Source organism: Lissotriton helveticus, chromosome 4_1 (assembly GCF_964261635.1).
Source record: "Lissotriton helveticus chromosome 4_1, aLisHel1.1, whole genome shotgun sequence".
In the NCBI taxonomy this organism is placed as follows: Eukaryota; Metazoa; Chordata; class Amphibia; order Caudata; family Salamandridae; genus Lissotriton; species Lissotriton helveticus.
In genome coordinates this window covers 1,808,903,729-1,808,925,511 of record NC_136063.1, presented here as the reverse complement: position 1 = coordinate 1,808,925,511, position 21,783 = coordinate 1,808,903,729, and positions in this window count along the sequence as shown.

Below are 21,783 nucleotides of genomic sequence, written 5' to 3'. Positions count from 1 at the left end.
AGGAGAGCAGGCTGTTGGTAGTACGTGGAAGTATCTGAGAGTGGGATTGAAGTGACTAGAGATTTAGGAAGTAGGAAGGTTTTGCCTTGTCTATGACCACACATAAGATTTAGTGAAGACTCACAGTTGGCCAATTCAAGTCAATTGTTATTTGATTCTTAGAAAAATAATCATAAAAGAGCAGCAATAGAATCACATGCATAACACAATGCAATAAAAGTAAGTAAATAGCTATATGAAATATGTTAAAAAAAATTGACTTGCGCAATCTTAATGCAGTTGTTAGGAAACATCCCACGGAATTGCAGACTTCTACATTGTTTGACTTTGGAAGGGAACAAAGTGCGTGTCTGCATACATCAAAACTATAGGTCTTTAAAACAGAAACAAGAAAGCGAAGTGCAAGTGATAGTTACAGTTGAAAAAACCCATAAAATACAATGATGTCTTTTGCTTAGTTTCGTTACAGTAGCAAAGAAGATCTGACGTTGACTCATACTGGCCTGATGGAAAACTGAGAAGACTACATATACTTCCCAGCCTACATCTAGTCAATAAAGATCTTTCCCAAGAGTTTTACAATTGTGGCTAAAATGGGTTTGCCCTATAGAGATCTGACCTGCCTAGATCAATGGCAATCTGTTTGATATAACAATGTCATGGAATTCTAAAGCCACAATCACAGCTTTGGCAGTCCTCAATGATCCACTTGTTGAAACAAGCAAGACCATTAGACAAGACTGGCAACCATAAGAGAATTGGAGCTAATTTATGGCTATCCTCAGCATATCTTAAACCCAGTTCTTTAGTTCTTGATTCATAAAATACTGCAGAGAACGAGGTGGTAATCCAGGTAAAGATCTGCAGAAGTTATTTTCTCTGCCTGAAGGGCATCGCCTCTGTGGTAGTACCAAATTCCAGCCTCATAGGTTAAAATTGTGCCAGGGTCCCTGTCGTACTTTGTGTCTTTAGGTCGACATTAAGGTTAGCAATGCAGAATCAATGACCTGTCTGTGGAAAAGCATGTTAGCAGTACTCTGGAGTAAAAAGATGGCTTAAATGTCAGTGTTGTGTACAGATAAAAGTACAATAAGAGTTTAATGCAATGCACTACTTTTGTAATGTGCAATGACATTCATTTACTCTAATGTTCTTAGGCCTATGCATTGAACATTGATAGGCTCTTATGTTCTAAAAAGTTTAGTATTTCTTTGCAGGTATTTTAATGGCTTTCAATTTCCAGCATTCATGGTCAGCGCCCTCTTGGGTGGGGCCTTCTATATATAAAGACCACCGCCCTGTGACTCATGCTAGTTATTTCAGGGACTTTATCATGTGAGGATCAGTTTCCAGAGCCTTTTACTGTAGTCTGAAGGAGAAGCTTCAACCAAGAACCTCACCAAAAGACAATCAATATTTGGAGAGATCAGGCTGACCTCTAGGGGAAAGTGTACGCTCGTGCGTGTTGTTTTCATTTCTCTCCAAACAATTCTTGGAAGGATAAACATTGTTTCTCCTTAGTAGTATTTCAGTTTAGAACATTGTTAAACATAATAACCTTTGACTAGTTCACATTGGAGAAATGGCTTATACAAAGACATTGTTATTGAATACTTTGTTCATGAACCCACAAAACTTGGTAATAATTTTTATTATAAAATAATGTTTTCACTTATGAGTAATTTAAGTAACATTGGAATGCTCCAAGGACCTCAGAAAAATCCAAGGCTCTAAAGAGATTTTTGAGAGTTTACCAGCAGGGTGCTATAACCATTGCGGAACCCAAAAACGAAAAGGCAGACATTGTGGTATGGCACTTATAGCAGTACGGTTCAAAATGTTTTTTTATATGATTACCAGTAATCAGCTTTCATTTCACATTCTCATAGTACCTCAAATAAGTTAAACTGTCCCACAATTCCAGTGAACATTACGACAGAGCCTGTAAAACTCAAAACCATCTTTTCAGAGGTAATTATAAAATCATAGAACTAATTATTATAGGTGCAAGTCTATAGAAGAGTGTTTTGGGAGTCATCAGCGAATAGAGATTTCTTCTCTTTCAGAAACCCCTCCCTGCTGTTCCTACCCACAAAGCCTGGCCACTCCAATAATTTCAACCATTACAATGTTAATAATGATGTTGTTGTACGCAATGATACATGTGTGCATAAATTTTAAATCAAATCACTGGGGAAACATCACTTACAAGGAAACTTTTACAACGCACTACCATTACAACGCGGTCATTACAACGCAAACTATTACAACGCATTGCGCTGGGGGGCACTCTAGGATAGGGAATAGGTTAATTTACTATCCAATAACCTTCCCTAGTGTCCACGGGGACTGGAGTTGGAATAGTAAATTAAACTATTCACTATCCAACACCCAAAAGCGCTATGCGTTGTAATGGTATGCGATGTAAAAAACGCGTTGTAAAGGCATGCGATGTAAAAGCATGCGTTGTAACGTCATACATCCAAATCACTGTTGTCGAAATCACCATAGATGACATCATCATCAACCCTGAATCAGAAATACATGGTCAGGCAGGCTCTGTGGCCTAGGCCTGGGCAAATGATTGGCAGATCACAAGTGGGCTGGCACGTGACCAGCAGAACAAACTAGGGAATAGGGAAAACCTAAATTAGTCCCACAGATAGGATGCCGCAATGGTCCAGGGAGATTGTCCTTAATAAAAAGCAAATGGCAGGACGGGTGCACGTCCCTAAAACCTCATGAGGTTAGATGCCACACGATGTTAGGAACACTAAGCCAATCAGCATGCAGCACACAGAGCACATGCAGTGATCATGCACTCCCCATGCCCGATACCTGGAGACATATCGTCTCCCCACAAGGTCAAAATCCACCTGCATTTGTGATCAGGTGGGAGTAATGTATGGCTTTATGACTAGGCCCACATTACTTTCCCTAAACAGGCTTTGTGAATTATTTTATGATGCTTCAAGAAATGTATATAAATGAGCTCAAAATGATTGTACTTTAAGCCAGTCTTAAGACCCATTTCTGTATGCTATTCTTCAGGCTGCAGTGTTTTATTAAACTAACTGTTCCTGTTTTACCAAACGCCTCTTGTCTTTGTTTCTGCAAAGTAAATTCATATTCGAGCAATACCAACATCCAGATTTGGAGGGGCCTGGAAATGGACCCTAAAATCATTGTGCAAGTCCTGAGGAACTCATCTGCTATGTGATAAATTGGCAGACATTTATATTTATATTTTCCCAGCAGAGGCAGGATCGGTTTGCTACCTGCACTCTGGGCAACAAGAGGCCAAATGATTGACAGACTCTAAGGGACCTCATGGGGAAACAGTGAGTCCAGAAGATAACTGAGTCAAAAGTCACACCTAAATAAGTAAAATGCTTACCTTTCCTATTGCTGGTCCCATTGATCTTGATGGTTCTAGTTTTGTCATTCTTATCCATTTTATCCCACGATGTTCTTCAAAAGCTTAGAACAAATCAGTTCCAGTAAACAGATAACATGTTCTTGCAATTGATTAAAGGTGTACAAATGCTTTTAGCACATTTTGGGTCTCATTTATGAGAAGTTTTGCATCGCTGCATGAAAGCAGTGATGCAACACTTCTCAGTGCGCCCTCCTTGCGACATGAATGATGAGTCATATTTACTGTATGACGCATCATGTCACAAGGAATGACAGATATGTCAGACGTATCTGTTGGCGCAAAACTGGTGCATTACTGAAATCGTGTCAGATACGTGATGCAACTCCAGCAATGTTCCTTTCACATGCAGAAAGATCCATGTGAAAGGGCCCTGAGGCAGGCATAAGGTTTTGACGCATTGGCGTCCTTGAAGTAGAGCAGAGAAATCTAATAGATTTCACTGCCCAACTCCTATGACCCTTACTTGTGGGGGAACGCCCACCTTGCATACATTATACCTGATGCAGGTATAATGTAGTACAGGGGTGTACGAAGTGATGCATCTGCCTACATGTGCCACTTCATAAATATGGCACAACATGGCGCATTATTTACACAACGGTGGCACAAAAGGGATGCAGGCCTTCATAAATAAGGCTGTTTGTTTCTTTCACTTGCATCATTCATTCAGTCACACTTTCCCACAATAGGTGCTGTTTCTGTAACATCATACAGCTTAATGCCCACTCATTGCTGTGAAAGGTCATGTTCATGATTATGATTTATCACCTAGACCACAAATATTTCAGGAGTGCTAAATTATATTTAATGTTATACTACACATAGTTCAAACCATACCCACTTGTAACAGGGCTTTGCAGGATTCTTGGCATTCCTGCACATTCTGTTGGTCTATGTTATGTTATAATATGATATGCTATGCTAAGTTATGTTGTGTTATGTCATGTTATTGTGTGTTATGTTATGCACAAGTGCTTAGATTGTTTTATGCATGGATGATCACAGTATGATATTGAAATAGGAGGATTGACAAGGAGTTATTTGTTCATGTAGAAGCAAAAATGAAAAGTACCACAGAGGAATAAAGAATCCTGTGTTGCTGTCTGTCTCTGTGGTGGCATATTGAGCTGCTGATTCTCAATGCAGTTAACTTTGTATATTTCCTGCAAAACCAAGGGCATGCAGAAACATGCTTGTACTATTGCTGTCCAGATCAGGTAAGAGAGTGTGCAATGGAGAAGAGGGTTTGTAAGTTGAGATTCGTACCATGTTTCCCTTGCAATTTGACTTTTTTTCTTTGAAGCAATGCAGTTTCTGGTATGAGAGTGGTCCTATGTACTACTGGGTAAAATGGATTCTGGCTTGATGATGATGATATGTACAATGTAGGGAGATGTGCATGCTTGCTGTGCAGTGATACTTTACATATTTGGACAATATGGATTCTGGCACTGATATGGGATTTTACCTATCGAGTGATATGAATATCGGCATGACAATTGTGATTTATATAGGGAACAATATAGATTAGACAATGTTATATTATGTTACGGTAATTGTTCTTATAAAGTGCATGGCTGCCACAGCAACGGGGCATTCCATCGCTAGGGCCATCAGACGCAGAGAGAGAAGAGAATTAAACTATAGATTGGAGAGAAGCCACGTCTTGATCATTTTCCTGAAGGCCCAATGATCCTACGTGTCCTGAGCAAAATAAGGAATAGAATTCTAGAAGGCAGGTGCCATAGCTTGAAACGAGCATCTCCCAGCTCTTGCCCTGCATACTCTGAGGACATAGGCCAGAGGGAGGTCCGCAGAGGGCAGGGCTTGAGCCGGGACATACATCAAGCACAATTCGTTCAGGATGCGGGCCCATGCCATGCAGGAGCTTATGAGTATGACATAGTGTCTTAACGTAGACCCTCTGTTCTATTAGCAACCAGTGGAGTCAGCAGTGAAGGTCTGAGGTATGGCAGTGCTTAGGCGGTGCAAAGAGCATTCGGGTTGGCACTTTCTGGGCCCGTTGCGGTCTTTTCCTCACAGCTTTATTTACACCGAGTAGTAGCCTGTTACAGTAATCCAGGTGAGACTGTACAGTGTATTGGAAGATCATCTGCCGGATAGGTGCATCAAAAAATCCTGAATGGGTTTCAAACCACATCGAAGGCCAAAACAGGTGCCAGCAAATGACTTGGCATGGCCTTCAAATGAGAGGGTGCTGTCCATCAGAACTCATAGATTCTTAACCACTGTTTTCGGTTGGTTGGGGACCCCAGAGCCAACGGTCACCATTGGTTGCCCCATGAATGGGTGTCTCTGCCCACCGAGAGCACCTCGGACTTGGTGGAATTTAATCGCAGGAAATTGTCTGCCATCCAATCCGAGATGGCCAAACTATTGCCTTGAAAATTTGCCTAGACCTGCTTGAAGTTGTTGGGTATCATCGAAATATAATACCATAGCAATGTTCCGAGCTTTTGCCGAAAGGGCCAGAGGTCGAACCTAAATATTGAATAAAGTGGTGCTAAGAGCAGATCCCTGTGGCACACCACAGCCAAGAGGATAGACACTAGAAGTGAAAGGATGGACAGAGACCTGGAACGACCGATCGGTCTCAAAGGACGCAAACCATTCCAGTTCTTTATCCTTAACCCTGATCTCCTCTAACCGATGTAACAGAATCCTGTGGGAGACTGTGTCGAAGGCCGCTCTCAGGTCTAGCAAGATCAGTGGTGAGGTTCTGCCTTTATCCAAAGCGGATCGTAATTGCTCGATAACTGCAAGTAATGGAGATTCGGTACTATGTCTAGGCCGGAAACCATATTGGGACTTGTCTAAGACCGAGTTTGCTTCCAAATACAGAGTTAGGGTAGTGTTGACATGGGACTCCATGATTTTGGCAAGGTATGGGAGCAGACATATTGGTCGGAAATTCTCTGGAAGAGATGCATCCAACATTTTTTTAGTTAGTAGAGGAATGTCTTTGGCATGTTTCCATGACTTAGGAATCACCACGGCTGATAGGGACCTATGATCCGCTCCCGACCCTCCAACAGGAGGCAGTCACGGAATTTCCTGAATAGGTCTGGTTGAACAGAGTCATCAGGGTGACCTGATTTTACCTTGGCCGACAGACCCTCCATGTCTTTTAGAGACATGCTTGGAAGCTCCTGGAGGAAATAAGGCGTAGCGACCCAAGAGGAGTTCTCCCGGAGTTCGGGTACAACCTTCCCTAGACAGAATGTATTATAAATACATTCCACTTTACTGATAAAAAATGTAGCCAGTGTCTCGCATTGAAGATTAAAAGATATGGTGCTGTTGGCAGCAGACAGGGGTTTTACCATTTCTTTCATGAGACCAAAAATGGTTTTAGTTGGGTTGCTACTTGTGGTAATAATATTAGCGTAGAACATTGCCCTGGGCTTCCGGACCAATTTATGGTATGTTTTGACTGCATTTATGGATATAGTTTTTACTGCTGGATCATATGAGCTTCTCCAGGGCTGTTCTAAGATTGTAAATGTTTTCTTTTCTGCAGTCATAGACACGTGATACCATGTGTGGGTTAAAGTGCATTTGGCAGTGTTCATTTGTGCTGGAATGCAACAGTCTAAAGTTTTATTAACCCATCACCTGAAGGCAGCGTCAGCTGCTTCTAAACCCATAGTCCATTCTGGGCGGGGCAAGCTTATGAATTCTAAGAAGGTGATTGGGTCTAGCTTGTGCCACAGAAGCTTCATTGTGGGTGGATGAGGAGATTGCAAAGAAGACCATCTATCCACAGACACAGTGAGATGAGAGAATGATCCGTCCAGTTAGTTTAATTTTAAAAAGAGCACTTTCGCAGTCTGGGATATTCTGCGGAGTAAGGTTGCATGAATACGTTGATTTAAATATGATAGCTAGCCCCCCCTCCCGACTGTTCTATTCAGGGTGCACATCATGTAGCCTACCGGTAGGGCCAAAGCCGGAATGGCCACCAAAATAGTGGTGAGCCACATTTCTGTGAGAAATAGAATATCTGGTGTGGTTTCTTGCACAAGGTCAAATATCTTTGCATGGCGTTTGACAAGGGACCTACAATTGAAGCTACATATGGTATAATTTGCCTGCCCCGAGATCGGATATGGCAGTCTGGAGCATGTACCCACCCCAAATCCACATGTGTTACACTGCATGTAAAGGGAGTCAGGGCGCCAGCTATGTGGACTGCAGGGGGCTTTGAATTGTAGAGCAAACAAAAATTCCCTTGAATAGACTTGCCTTCAAAACAGACCACGACCAAGGGTCTTGGTGTCTGGCGATGTCCAGGCACGGACGGGCACAGATGGGCTTGCCTTTGGTGCACCTCTGGTGCACGCGTCCGTGCCATCCCTGTTTTAAATACCAGCAGGATTGAGCACAAGGAAGAGACTAGACCATCTCAAAGACCGTCCTCCCTCTACTCAATCAGCAAAAAATGCTGCAGGAGGGCAGCAGGAAAAAAAAGCTACGAGGTAATATTCTCAACGCAGCTACTCAATTTATTTTAGCCAGATACATCAAATAAAAACGGAAGTTAAAACCCCTATACAATAACAGTGTAGCTAGCAATTTCCCAAATATATGAGCAGCATACGTAGTGATTTAAAAACGATAGGGACAGGATCTAAAGTAAAACCTGTTTTAGCCTAACTTTAAGCATGAGAGTGGTGTTTCACATTTTGCATCAATTTGGTTTTTGACATGCTAGTGGAGTTCTACAGTTAAGGCCTGCCTATCCAGTCCTTTGCACCTAGCATCATGAGTTATGTTATGGGAGCCCTGTTTCTAACTTACCGCAAGTTTGTGGACGCTCTGCCTATCACCATAGTGGGCCGGAGTGGGCCTGAGTCTCCTGCAACCCTTGCCGTGACCCTTGCTGCCACTTCCAGCGCCAGGACCACAGCCTCCAGCAGCACACGTGGCGCGCACGCCGCCACCGTGTTTACAAAGCGCCAGGAGGCGTTCTTAATGAGGACAGGGCTCTGGTGGAGTGGGAGCCCCGTTTCTAACTTACCGCAAGGTTGTGGACACTCTGCCGATCGCCATAGAGGGCCGGAGTGGGCCGGAGTCTCCTGCGACCCTGACCACGACCCTTGCTGACACTCCCAGCACCAGGACCACAGCCCCCAGCAGCACACGTGGCGCGCACGCCGCCAATGCGTTTCCAAAGCGCCAGGAGGCGTTCATAACGAGGACAGGGTTCCCGCGTCGCGGGACGTGCACGGGTGGCGCCGGGCGAAGCCCCGGCCAAGGGCTGACCCGTCTGAGCCCGTCCGAGACCAGACGAGGCCAGGCCGGGCCCACCCTCGAAGCTGATAAACAAGGTCAGTCAAGTTTGATGAACAGTTGGCCCCAGAGTAGTTGTAATTAATGAGGGTGGTTGAATCTTTTAAAATGTCATTCTTTTGACTCCCTTACCAACCTAGGAAGTATAGAAAGAATGAGTATGCGTGAGGGGAAAGGGAAAACAGTACAGCCATCTGGTAGCGGTGCGGGGAACCTGGACCAGTTCCTTATAAGAGCCAGCTCTGTTCTTGCTCACGAGATTGCGCTGACAGAACGCCGTCTATTTATGGATATACAAACAGCTAAACGATCATCCGTGGGTGCTATAGCTCATGCACACACCCCGGACTGCTTCCTGGCTATAGACGCTGATCCCCTTGTTATAGGAGGCAATCTTGGACTGTCCATGAATAACTCTCTGGAATTACAGTGTGGACAGGAAACACAAAATTATTTATTATCTGTTGAATCGGTTGAGGTGAATCTAAGTAACCCACTCCCACGCATTGCAACATGATCAGCCCCCCATGGTAAAGTTATGCCCCCAGCCACAATTGCGGATCCTTCACAAAAGAGGAAGTGAGGAGGGGGTCCACAGAGACAGAAACCGGCAAAAATTAAAAGGACAAATAAAAACGGTGGAACTGTAGCTTTACCATCCACAGTAACGGTGGATCCACAGTCAAGTGTGCCAAATTTATCTGGGGATTTTAACTTAGATGTGTTGGGCGATCCCTCTGTAAAAAATAGCGATGTTATGTGGTCCAGATTGGAACTTTTAATAACAACATTACTGTCCCCAATCTTGCATAGGTTGTCGAAAATAGAGGAAAAACTAACTGCTTTTGAATTTAAGGTCATGCAGAATTTTGGTAACCTGGAAGGTTTATTAGCACCTAGTAAAAGGGTAATGGCTAGTAGACCTGTTGAATCTGTCAATGTGGTATCTGGTAACCCTTCTCCGTCTAACTCCTGTGTAGTAAGGCAGACATCTCCAACATTAAATGCGCCTGGTAGGAATGTGGATGTTGTGGGCAAACATGATGTTGGCTTAGTACATGCGGGTGACCCAGGGGTTAATGCTGGTGGTTTTACCCAGACCAGCTCTGGTGTTCAGGGAGGGAAAGAAGGTGGATTACGTGTGAGGCCTAGGGGTGATGAATCATCTAGTCTGATATTGGGGCCTCAGCATCCGGAATCACAACAGATGCTTAGGGGAATGGTTCATGGCTCAGTTCTAGAGGGCCCTCAGGTTTTACACCTTCCCCCAGCTGCTGCACCGTTGGTAGGGAAAATGTGTGGGAGAATTTGACTAAAGCCACTGACCTTAAAGATTCAGTTTTATTTTGGAAAACTTAAAATCAACCTTTCTTCAAAGATGTTCAATCAGTAAAGATTGAGACGGTAGTGACCCCTGCAGAATGGTTAATCCATTTTGAGGCACTTTTTAATGAATCCAATCAGGGTATTTTAAAAAATGAGGATAAAACTGTGATAACTTTAAATAAAATCAAAGTAGGGTGCATAAGCCAGGATGAAATTAAAACAGCCCTTAAGAATAGCGCCAGTGGCAAGACGGCAGGCCCCGATGGAGTCCCAATTGATGTATTTAAATATAACATAGAACTTTAGGTACCCATTTTGTTTAAATTTTTAATGCAACAATTGATGGGGTGATACCAGCCACATGGCTGGAGAGTTTGATAGTCCCCATTTTCAATAAGGGGGATAGAAGTAGTGCTAGTTGCTACCGCCCAATATCTTTGCTTGACTCTACATCTAAAGTCATGGGTCGAATACTGCTGGCCAGGCTAGAGCAATGGGTAACTGAAAAGAATATTTTATCTGCAGCTCAGTATGGCTTCAGATGTGGTGTTGGCACAGTTGAGCAGTGTCTGAATTTAGAATTAATATTAGGAAAATATACTTTTGCAAGGGATGGCTCCCTTCACCTCTGCTTTGTTGATTTGTCAAGTGCATTTAACTTGGTGAATCATTCAAAGCTATGAGAGGCATTGAGAGGGATGGGAGCCCCGGAGGACATTGTTGTTTTTTTATCTCAGATCTATGCTCAACTGTCGGCAAAGATACGTTATTGAATACATGGGGAATGCACGAAGCACTTTAAAATTATTCGCGGAATAAGACAGGGGTGCACTCTTGCTCCGCTTTTGTTTTCACTCTATATAAACGGCGTTGATATCCTGTTACAGAATGTAGGGGTTGATGTCCCAATGATTGGCAAGCGGGCCTCACCCCTATTACTATATGCAGATGATGCTGTCCTAATTTCTAGGACAGCAAATAGCTTACAGACCCTGATGGATAAGTTTACAAGTTTTATGACGGAGAAACATTTAAAAATCAACCTTTGTAAGACTTTGGTTATGTCCTGCGGTAAAGGAAACATTAAAACAAAAGTTCATTTTATCAATGGGACATTAATAGAGAGAACATTTACATTTTCTTACTTAGGGATTCTTTTTAATAGTAAGTGTACTGGGAACACACATGTAACCCTATGCAAGTTGAAATTTGTGAAAATAGTGTAGGCTATTTTTAGATTCTCCCACAAAAATGGTAATGAACAGGTTCGGGAGATTCTTAAATTATACGGAGCAAAGTGTATTACAGGGACTTTTTATGGGGGGCCTTATAGGGGCAGACGAATACCATGCCATTACAGATCCTTGAAAACAACTTTTTAAGACGCTTACTAGCCATCTCTGTTGCTACTCCCTCCACTATCTTGCATAGAGAAACTGTAACCCCGTATATATACACGACTTGATTAGTATAGCCGCTCTAAATTTATGGCATTGTGTCTGGACTAGGGAAGAAACCCACTTTACGAGGGATATTATTTTAGATTGTTTGTCCCAAGACCGATGTAAGAGAATACCATGGATAAGTTATATTATCGGCCTTCTAGAAGAATGCAATCTAACTGTGAATGATATCCAATCAGAAGATGTACAATACATTAGTAAGTTTAAATTAAAAAGTAGATTGCGAAGTGCGAGGGCAGCCCTAAGAGATGAGACTTCAAGTTCTAAGAAAAGTGCTATATCTTATCTCGATAGACCTATTGCTATGGGCTTACAACCATACCTTGTTTTTATAATGAATGTAAAACATAGATTCTACCTAACCAGACTAAGGTTGAGCACATTACTTTATTTATTTTCCTTCCCCAAAAGGGGTAAGTGGTGCTCTAAACTTCCAAACTGTCCGTGCGACGGTAGGTCCAAACAACGTACCCTTCACTTCTTATTATTTAGTAAATTTTATAAAGATATCAGGAAAATGTATCTCTGTCCTTTTTTTAAGTTAATAGCCTGCTCTCCTATAAAACAGCTTTTAATTATTTACGGAATTGTGAAAAAATTTCAGTCTGCAATGGAGTAATTTGCTATATAAAATTGGCAATGAAACAAAGGAATGATTTAGCTTACCTAGAAAAATTTAACTATGAACTAATGTAAGCATATTTGTATGATGATCCTGTACATTTTAACTGTTATGATGCCGTGTCTTCAATATATTATCTGGATAAACTTTTGATTTTATGATGAATGAATTTAAATGTATTGTATAGTATGCTTTTGTGGACATTTTTGTATGATCCGAATAAAGCTTGATTTGATTGATTGATTGATTGAGTTATGTTAGTTATTGATATTACAGTGCATTTGGAATTAGTGTTTTTTGTAATCCACATCTGTTCGTGTAGGGGGTTCATTCTAGGGGTGGCATGCAATAGTCATCAACTTAATGTGGTGTAGTCGGTGAATAAGCCTTAGTGTAACTTGGAGAAATAGCGTTTACAACACATGCTTTAGATCGCAGGCCATTAGAACGCGGTCATCACAAAAACCGCGGTGTTACAACATGAACCATTACATGGCAAGTCATTACAATGACTTGCTAAAGGGGTCAGAAGGTGTTGGATTGTAAATCCAACACCTTCCCTGATGTTGCACAAACTGGAGTAGGAATAGTAAATTATACTATTCCTAAGTCCAGCACGCCCCCTACAGCAAGTCGTTGGAATGACTTGTGATGTAATGGTTCACGTTGTAACAACGCGGTCATTGTGACGACCGCATTATATTGGCATGCCATCTAAAGCATGTGTTGTAAAAAGATACATTTGTAACTTGCAGAGTCTGCTGTTACCAGTATCATAGCTCAACATTGATATAAATATATCAGCCTGTAATCCTAAAACTGTGTGGAGAATGACAGCATATCAATTACGTCCAGGGACAATGTGGAATATGGTCTGTAAGGTTTTTCATTTCATACTCTGGCCGTGTGGAAGCTGAAATCCTGGTGTTATCAGTATATCACTAATGTGTGACTCCCAGCTCTGTAAAGTAATTTACCTGCACCAGTCCTAGCACCATCAAAGGTTAATGGCACAGTGAATTGCCTTCTGCCACAATTAGAAGCAATGACCGGTGTGAGCATGTGTAATCCACCTAATAGACTGCTATTTTTAGAAATGGACAAGCATGGATAAGAAGTCCCCACGATAAAACATTCAGCATCATATTATGATCAGCACAACGTGTTCGATATCTAACACAGTAGAGACTCACAGTTCCAATCTCCATGGCCACCCGCACAGGTCCATGTCGGGATGGTTTAACAGTATTCTCCATTCTGCACCTGGATGATTAATATGCAAAAAAGGTTTTGCTACCATTTTATCATCTGTGATGTAAAGGGAAGACAACTTAAAATCTTTCAGACTTGATCCAAAAGCCCCCAGAAATGGGTGGAGATCGTGTAGTGCTCTGTTCCCTAAGCTGTCAGCACATGAATGCATATTTGCAATTTCACAGACCTATGTGCCTTCTGTCTATAGTTATGTGAGGAATAATTAAGACAATCCCAAATATGAATGTGCAAGTTTCGAAATGCAGTCGAAGTATTATGAAAGAGAAGACAATGCATGTATGCTAGTGCTAACTTAAACCGTTGCCATCCAACTGAAAAAAGGTAAACTTGAAGAAAATAATGGTTGAATATCACATACTAGACATTGTACTAATAAATTATTATAACAAAAATATCATTGACCCAAATATTGACAAGGCTGGAATGTATAGGTAAGTTCTGATTTGGCATTATTCATCTTGATTCATGCTACATAATTCACTATCTCCTAACATTTAGCTATGTGATCAAAAGGTTGAAAATTCATGGCAAATGAAGATACATTCCTCCAATGTATCAAATGTGCGCACATAAGTTCATATCGTATTCATCATTAGGCAAGAATGGATTAGTCTTGCACTGCAAATGTTTGCTAGGTTACCTCTTAAACTCCAAATCTGGTTGTGGCAGGACTGTATACCTGACATAATTATATCCTCACAAAGGGCGTGATTCCGACTTTTGATGGTGCTGCACTGGCACAGCACCGCCAAAGCCATGCACAGAACGCATGGCAGATTACGAATACAACTCATGTCTGGTAGGCTTTTCTTTTGCCCTTACCATGGTGGTGTCCTAAAAATGGGCACCACAATGGAAACGCAAAAAAAGTTCCAGCATCGCATGGTTTGAAAAGTCCATGCCGTGCTGTAACATGGGATGTATGCAAACTGGGGGGCACATGCTGCACGCCACTGAATTCATCCCCATGACGGTAAGGGCATGGGGACCCTGTATGACTGCCTTTGTTTCCTTACTGCCAGCTTTTTCATGGCAGGCTCATCGCCATGGACATGCTGGCCATGAGAAACTCAAAATATGCTTTGCGGACCGCAGCTGTCATGCCTTGTATATCGGATACCCCTTTCAGCAGCGCCACCTCCAGGGAATACTGGTTCCCTGGCGCAGCAAAGTGCGTTCCAAATGGCCTCCTCAGAATAGGGTGACGACAAGACAGCCACTGCTGCGCCATTGCAAATCTGGCAGCCAAAGACCGCCAGACCCGTAATCTACCCCTAAGTCTCAGGTTCATGGATACTTCTGAGTCATTTCCAAAGTTTCTACCATGGTTTTGTCATCCTTTTCCCCAACACACACACACACATGCACACACACACACACATGCACGCACTCTCTCACAACACACTCACACACACTGCTAACCAGTGCTAATGTGCTTATGCTCTCGCTTTCAAACATTGCAAAATTAGACTACACATAATTGTCACATTTAAGTACTCAGTACTGCCTCTCTGTTCATTCTGAATCTCCGCTTTTGCCGACAACCCTTCCTTCCCCCTCCCTCGACTTCCAATTTACGGTCGCCGAGTCAGATCCCACCCCCCTCCCCTTCCTCACCAAAATTCTTCTGGGTGGGCCCGCACTCACTCTTTCCGGCGATCCACCTTCAAAGCACCTCCTCCTTCATTCCTGTTTTCTTTCGCCCTTACTTTACATTGGTTTTCTTTATTTGAGCCACTTTCCAAGTTTTGGTTTGACCGCTCATGGCTCATGAGACGCGCTCGCTCGTTCCATCTTTGCGAGCATGTCTTTCCCCCTCATAACGAGGAATGGCCCTTGTCAGCAGTGGTGTTGGGTCCCTCGCTTGCCTATGGCCTTTCCTCTAATTCTCCGGCAGCGGCTGGCTCGAGCGCGTCAGTTACATTGCCCTCCCCAGCTGCTGCCGCAGATCTCACTGATACTGTTTCAACTCGCGTCTTTTAAGGATCTTTACTGATACTGATAAAAAAGGGGTAAAAAAACTTTATTGGGAAGACAGCTTTTACTCCCATTTTACTAACCCTCACTGGCCCTGACTTTAAAGTCATAAATATATACCCAGCATTTTTCACCTTATTAACCTATATATAAAAAATAAATAAATATCTCTTTGACACTTATACATTTTTTGTTAATCTAACCCTTACTTACCTGTTGTTCATAAGTCCATATCCAACAACAGTATCTTTCTCTTCTAAGTGCATGTTATGTCTGACATGGAGTCCGACGAAGCCATTGCCAGTTCCCCCAATCACACAAGTGACTCTTTAAAAAACTTCCTGCAAAAAGAAATGAGGTCCTGCATGATGGACACGCTAAAGGAGGTTATGTCATCTAACAGACCCTTTATTCTTGAACATGATGACACCTCTCCTCGTGATCCTCTACTCTTACACACCAAGAACAGTAAGAAGTCCAAACACTGCGAAGGCACTATGGGAGGTCGTGGAACCTCAACTGACTTGAGAGGTCCCAGCACCTCAAACTTGTTGGGCGGCCCTCGCGACACAAATAGGATGGGTGTCCGTGGCGGCACAATCTTGATGAGTGTCCCTAGCGACACAAATTATAATAGTGCCGACGATGATGCAGGTACTGACTCTGATGAGGAAGAAGTCTTCCATAATCCCTATGACGTGTTTGTCCTTGACCTGGACGATGAAGATATCGACTTCAATAATCAATTTGAGCTTGACTACTCCCCCTCTGCCAAAGATGCTATCCTTGACCCCCTGGGTGGAGAAATGTTCTCTCCTCTCAACATCTCCCACCCCAAAGGTTCCAAATGGTTTCCCTTCAGATCATGTTTCAAAATTTATCACCAGATGGTTCAGAAATTCTCTTGAGAGGGAAACACGTAACACTCTTAGGTCAGACCCTAAACCTCGACCCTGATTCAGTAACATTTTTATTCAAACTAGGTAAAGACCCTAGGAAGGGCCTTGAAAAAGCCCTCAAGAACTGCCAAGATCGTCTCCTCGACATTCTCGGCCCCCTCATCAAGATTTTGGATTTAGCCAAAGATTCCTATATCTCCAACTCTCCTCTCGACATCAACCTCATCAGAGGTTGGAGCCAAAGGGCCATTGTTTTGCTTGGTAATGCAAACTCAAGCCTCAACATTGAAAGGAGGAAGACCATCCTTAATAAAATCAATCCTAAACTGAGTGATTTAACTGAGAAGGAACCCTCACAAAACCCCAAAGGCCTCCTTTTTGGTGAGGACATGATTAAATCTATAGGAAAATACGTTGCCACCTTTACTGCCCTAGACAAGGCCCAGAGCAATATGAGGCATGTCTTCAACAGTAATTTTTTTGGACAGGCTGGAATAAGGGTCCGTTCTTCTGGCCGTGGCAACTACCGGCCCTTCTCTTCCTTCAGAGGCAGAGGACCATCAGGCAGAGGATTCTACCCTTCTAACCACCAGTTTTACCTGCAAAGAGGCAGAGGCTCCCGAAACAGAGGTTACTCCTCCAGTGGAGCTCCCAACAGCAACCCTCCAAGTAAGTCTTCCTCTTTCTTCTTCCTCTCCCAAGGTTGGGGGCAGACTCAAATACTTTTATCACGCTTGGAAATCTTTAACTCATGATCCGTGTGTTCTGCAGAGGGTTTCAAAATAGACTTTATAGATCTTCCTTCCCAAACACTACACCCAAACCTTTGATTCTTTTGGTAGAACATCAAGAGATTGTCAGGAGGAAATTTCCCCCATGGTTCAAAAAGGCGCTATTGTAGAAGTGCCTTGGTCTCTAATGAGATTCGTCAGCACTCTCTTCCTGGTTCAAAAAAAGGAAAAGGGTTGGAGACCGGTTATAAACCTACGAGAGGTAAACAAGTATCTGGTCTACAGACACTTCAAAATGGAGGTTATTCTCCACCTCAGAGACCTCTTTCTACAAGGAGACTGGTTGGCCAAGCTAGATCTAAAGGACGCTTATGTAGTGTAGTTCCTATATTCCCAATAGGCTCTGCACATGGAATAATATATCCTATAGATTAGACGTGGGACTGAGGTCGACTAGGTCTCTATCGAATATACCAAACTTAATAGGGAGTGACAGCTAGCTCAGAGGTCACTAGAAACTTTCTGAAATTCACAAGAAGGGATTGGTTTCTGACAACCGCATAAACATGACAACTTTGTTTCCCAAGAATAAGAAATATATCTCTAGAGTCGGGGAAACAATAGATAAATATTTAACTCAGTCAATCGTGCATGCTTCGTTTCAACAGAGTTTGCAGAGAAATAGATAGATGGGCGTTTTCAATAAAAAGGTTTATTGAACAGTCTTCTTTCTCATACAGGAGAAGTGAACTGCTACAATCATTAAGCAGACTGCAAAGTATAATGCATACAGCAAGAATAGTATTATAAAATAATACTGTAAAAGCATTGAATGTTTTCTAAGCCATATATAAATACATACATAAATAACATTGACTACTCAACTGGTGCTTCTAAATGGGTCTACCCCAATGTACCTAACCTAAGTCTAGTACACGGGCAGAAGTAAGTATAGTGTAGCATAGGTTTCGTTGTTTTTGCCAAGAATCTACCAAAGGTTTCTCTAGGTTCTAATCAGCTTCATACCTTGGTTTAGAATGAAGGAGGTCTGGTATCTCTGTCTCAGGACTCGATTTCCCAACACCCCACAAGGGGAGCTTGGAAACACTGGAGCTGGATTCTCGGCGAGAGAGAGAGGCAGCCTCTTGATCAGTGCGTCAGCTGGAGGGTCGGCTTCCTTCGGCACTTGCAGTAGCGAGCTGCATTGGGCAAGTAGATAGTCGAACTGCTCCGAACCACCGTAGTTTGCCATAGCAAGTGAAGGTATATTTATACCTTGAAGGTGTTTAGGAATGCCATAGATTGACATAAAGTTGTGCATAATAACGTCTGGAAAGAACCCCTAGGGAATAGTTGTTTTTTTACAAAGTACATGAGTTCTTGGACAAATCAATATTCAAGCAAGGCGAAATTCTATAACTGCTTAAGCCGATTTTCCAAGAAATCGTTGTGATGTTCTGGTACGGGTGGAAGTAGCCATGCCTGTATTTGGTCTGCATGGGCTATGCCTGAATAAGGGATTGATTTCTATGCCTATATAAGAGCATGAATTGGGAAAATTAACTCGGAGCTCTAAACGCCACACAACACTTACTTTACATCCCTATGGCCGAAGAACACCAGCCCTTCCTTTAATTTATCTGGGACAGTCATCTTTGTTAATTTCAGGTCCTTCCCTTTGGGCTCTCATCCGCCCCTTGGTGCTTCACCAAGATCATGAGAACTATCGTCTCTCTCCTGAGAGAAAGAGGCATTTGATTAATTATCTATCTAGACGATATCCTTATCATGTCCCAACTCGACTCTCAACTTTTGGAAGACCTCAAGACTACCATGAATCTCATAGAGAGTCTCAGCTTCCTTATAAATCAGGAAAAATCTATTCTTGCCCCCTCAAAATCTCTAGAATTCCTCGGGTTCACCTTAGATACCTCGAAGTGCCTTCTTCTTCCTCCGAAGAAGAAGATCGCCAAGATTCGCAAAGAGATCAGCTCTGTTCTAAAAGAACAATCTCTAACTCTTCCGGAATTCGGCAGGCTTCTGGGCTTACTTTCTTCCTCGATTCAAGCCATCTTTCCGGGGCCACTGAATTACCATGCTCTCCAGAGAATAAAAGCCCAAACCCTCAGGTCTGTTCTTTGGTACGGAGACCTTGTAACCCTAGATCAGCAGGCCAGGTCGGAACTCTCCTTGTGGCTGGACAATTTGGATGCATGGAATGGGAGCGCCATCTTCTGTTCAACTCTGGATTTTGTCCTGGAGTCAGACGCCAACCTTCACGGTTGGGGCACTCGCCTCCTTGACTAAAACACGGGTGGTGTTTGGTCTCATGCGGAATCCTCCCACCATATACATTTTTGGGAACTTACGGCAAGTTTATAAGCCCTATTGAGTTTCAAACACTCACTGCAGGGCAGATCTGTTGTCCTCAAAATGGACAACATCTCCGCAGTCTCCTATATCAACCGCCTTGGCGGGACCAGATCAGCAGACCTCTCCGATCTAGCCAAGAAACTCTGGATGTTTTGTTTGGAACACAGAATTTCCCTGAAGGCAGAACATCTCCGGGAAAGTGAAATTTTTCTGCAGATTGGAATTAGAGATTCCTTTTAGACTTTAGTGATTGGAAACTCAATGTGAACATTTTCAACACCCTGTTTAATTTTTTGGGGCCCTTTCGATGTAGAAATATTTGCGAGCAGATTGACTTTCCAAATGCCGAAGTACTTCAGCTGGATGCTGGACCCGGGCGCTCTTGCAGTGAACGCCTTTCTCCAGTCCTGGTCTGACCTCCAGGCTTACGCCTTGCCACCCTTTGCCATGATCCTGAGGGTTCTGCAGAAAGTGAGACAAGACCAGTGCTCCTTGGTCCCTTCTGGCCTTCTCAGGCATGGTTCCTGACAACCTTGGAACTGTCTTGCGACATCCCCTTCCTAATTCCTGCAACGAAAGGTCTGGTTTCAAATGCAAACGGAAAAGATCACCACCTAATCCTTTCAGGGAATATGAACCTTCTTGCTTGGAAAGTGTCAGGCAATCTAACGAGTTGTCTGGACTTTCGTCATCAGCTCTCACTCTCCTCAGGCAGACCTGGGCACCAGGACACATTACAGGTACAATAGCATTTGGAGAAAATGGTTTTGTTGGTGCATGGAGAGGATCCTGGATCCCGTGGAGGCTCCTATCATCAGCATAGTTAATTTCCTTGTCAAATTATTCAACAATGGCCTTCCCTATAGATTCATTAACTGTTACAGATCAGCGATCTCTGCTGGACATTCTATCATCAACGGTAAGACAGTAGGTAAGAATGTGATCATTTGTAGAGTTCTAAAAAGTATAAGACTAAGAAGACCTTCTAGACCCAAATACCAATCCTTGTGGGATGTTAAACGTATCCTAGACCTTTTTTCTTCAAGGCCTGATAATCCCTTGCTTAACAGGAAATATTTTTCCATTAAACTTGCTACTCTCTTATGTTTGATATCTTGTCGTAGGGTATCTGATGTTAAATCACTTGATATTTCTAATAGATGTTATGACATGTATGGTGTTAAGTTTGAAATCCTTAGGAGAACTATAACTATGTCAGATTATATCTTTTACCTCATTTTGATTACAGCAAAAAACTTTGTATTGTTGATTGTATGAAAGAATATGATTCCAGAATGAGAGACCTTCGCCCTCAGGATGCTAATCAACTTCTTATTTAATTTGTTAAACCATTTAAGCCAGTCTCTTCTTGCTCCATTGCTAGATGGGTCAAATTAGCTATGAACCTTGCTGGTATTGACCTTTCTACATTCCAAGCCCACTCTCTCAAAGGTGTTATGGCTAGCAAATCCTTCTGGTCTGGTGGTAAGTTAGATGATATCCTTAAAGCGACTGGTTGGTCCAATGCTTCCACTTTTGCTCGTCATTATTGTAAACCTATTGAACATATGTCTGATGTTGTCCTTCAAGGCTACCAACATGCATAATGTAGCCTCCTGTCTTGTAAAAAAGTGCGATTTTCCTATTAATATGACCAGAGAATCTGGATTTCATTAAAGACACGGAGGCTAACAGTATCCCACCCGTCCCTCCCTTGGACAGAGTATCTATTTATATGTTGTTGATCATTTGCACTTGTTTCTTTACTGTTTACTGTATGCATTTTTTCTGCCTTCATTGCTTAAGGTTTGAACCTTTTTAACTTTTTCATTCTTCTTTTCAGATAACTCAACCTAATGGATTGTCCTCATCTCCTCTAATTCTCCTCTCTTCGTTTCCTTCCTCCGAATTCCGTATTTTCTCGCTCTCAAGACCAAGTTGCATCTCAACCTTATGAAATTTTGTTGCTTCGTTCCATTTAAAAGAGGCTGCTCTGTTGTTGCTCCTGCCTTTTATTAGTGTTTGTCACTGCATTTTAGAACTCTTTGCTTATGACGTAAGTGTGGCTGCTTGTGACTACATTAAAAGATTAATGCATAATGTTAGCCCTCTGTGTCTTTAATGAAATCCAGATTCTCTGGTCATGTTAATAAGAGAATCACAATTGGAAGTTACGTCTCTCTCATTGACTATTACCTTTAATATGTCATATTTGGATTGGGAGCAGATAGAGAGTATGGTTTTTGCACTCAAATGAATGCTATTTTAAAATGTACTTTAATGGCGAAGTCCTATTTTATGTCACAATTCTTGAAAATGTCACTTTTAGAAAGTTGGCATTCACTCATCCTAACCATTTGTGCCT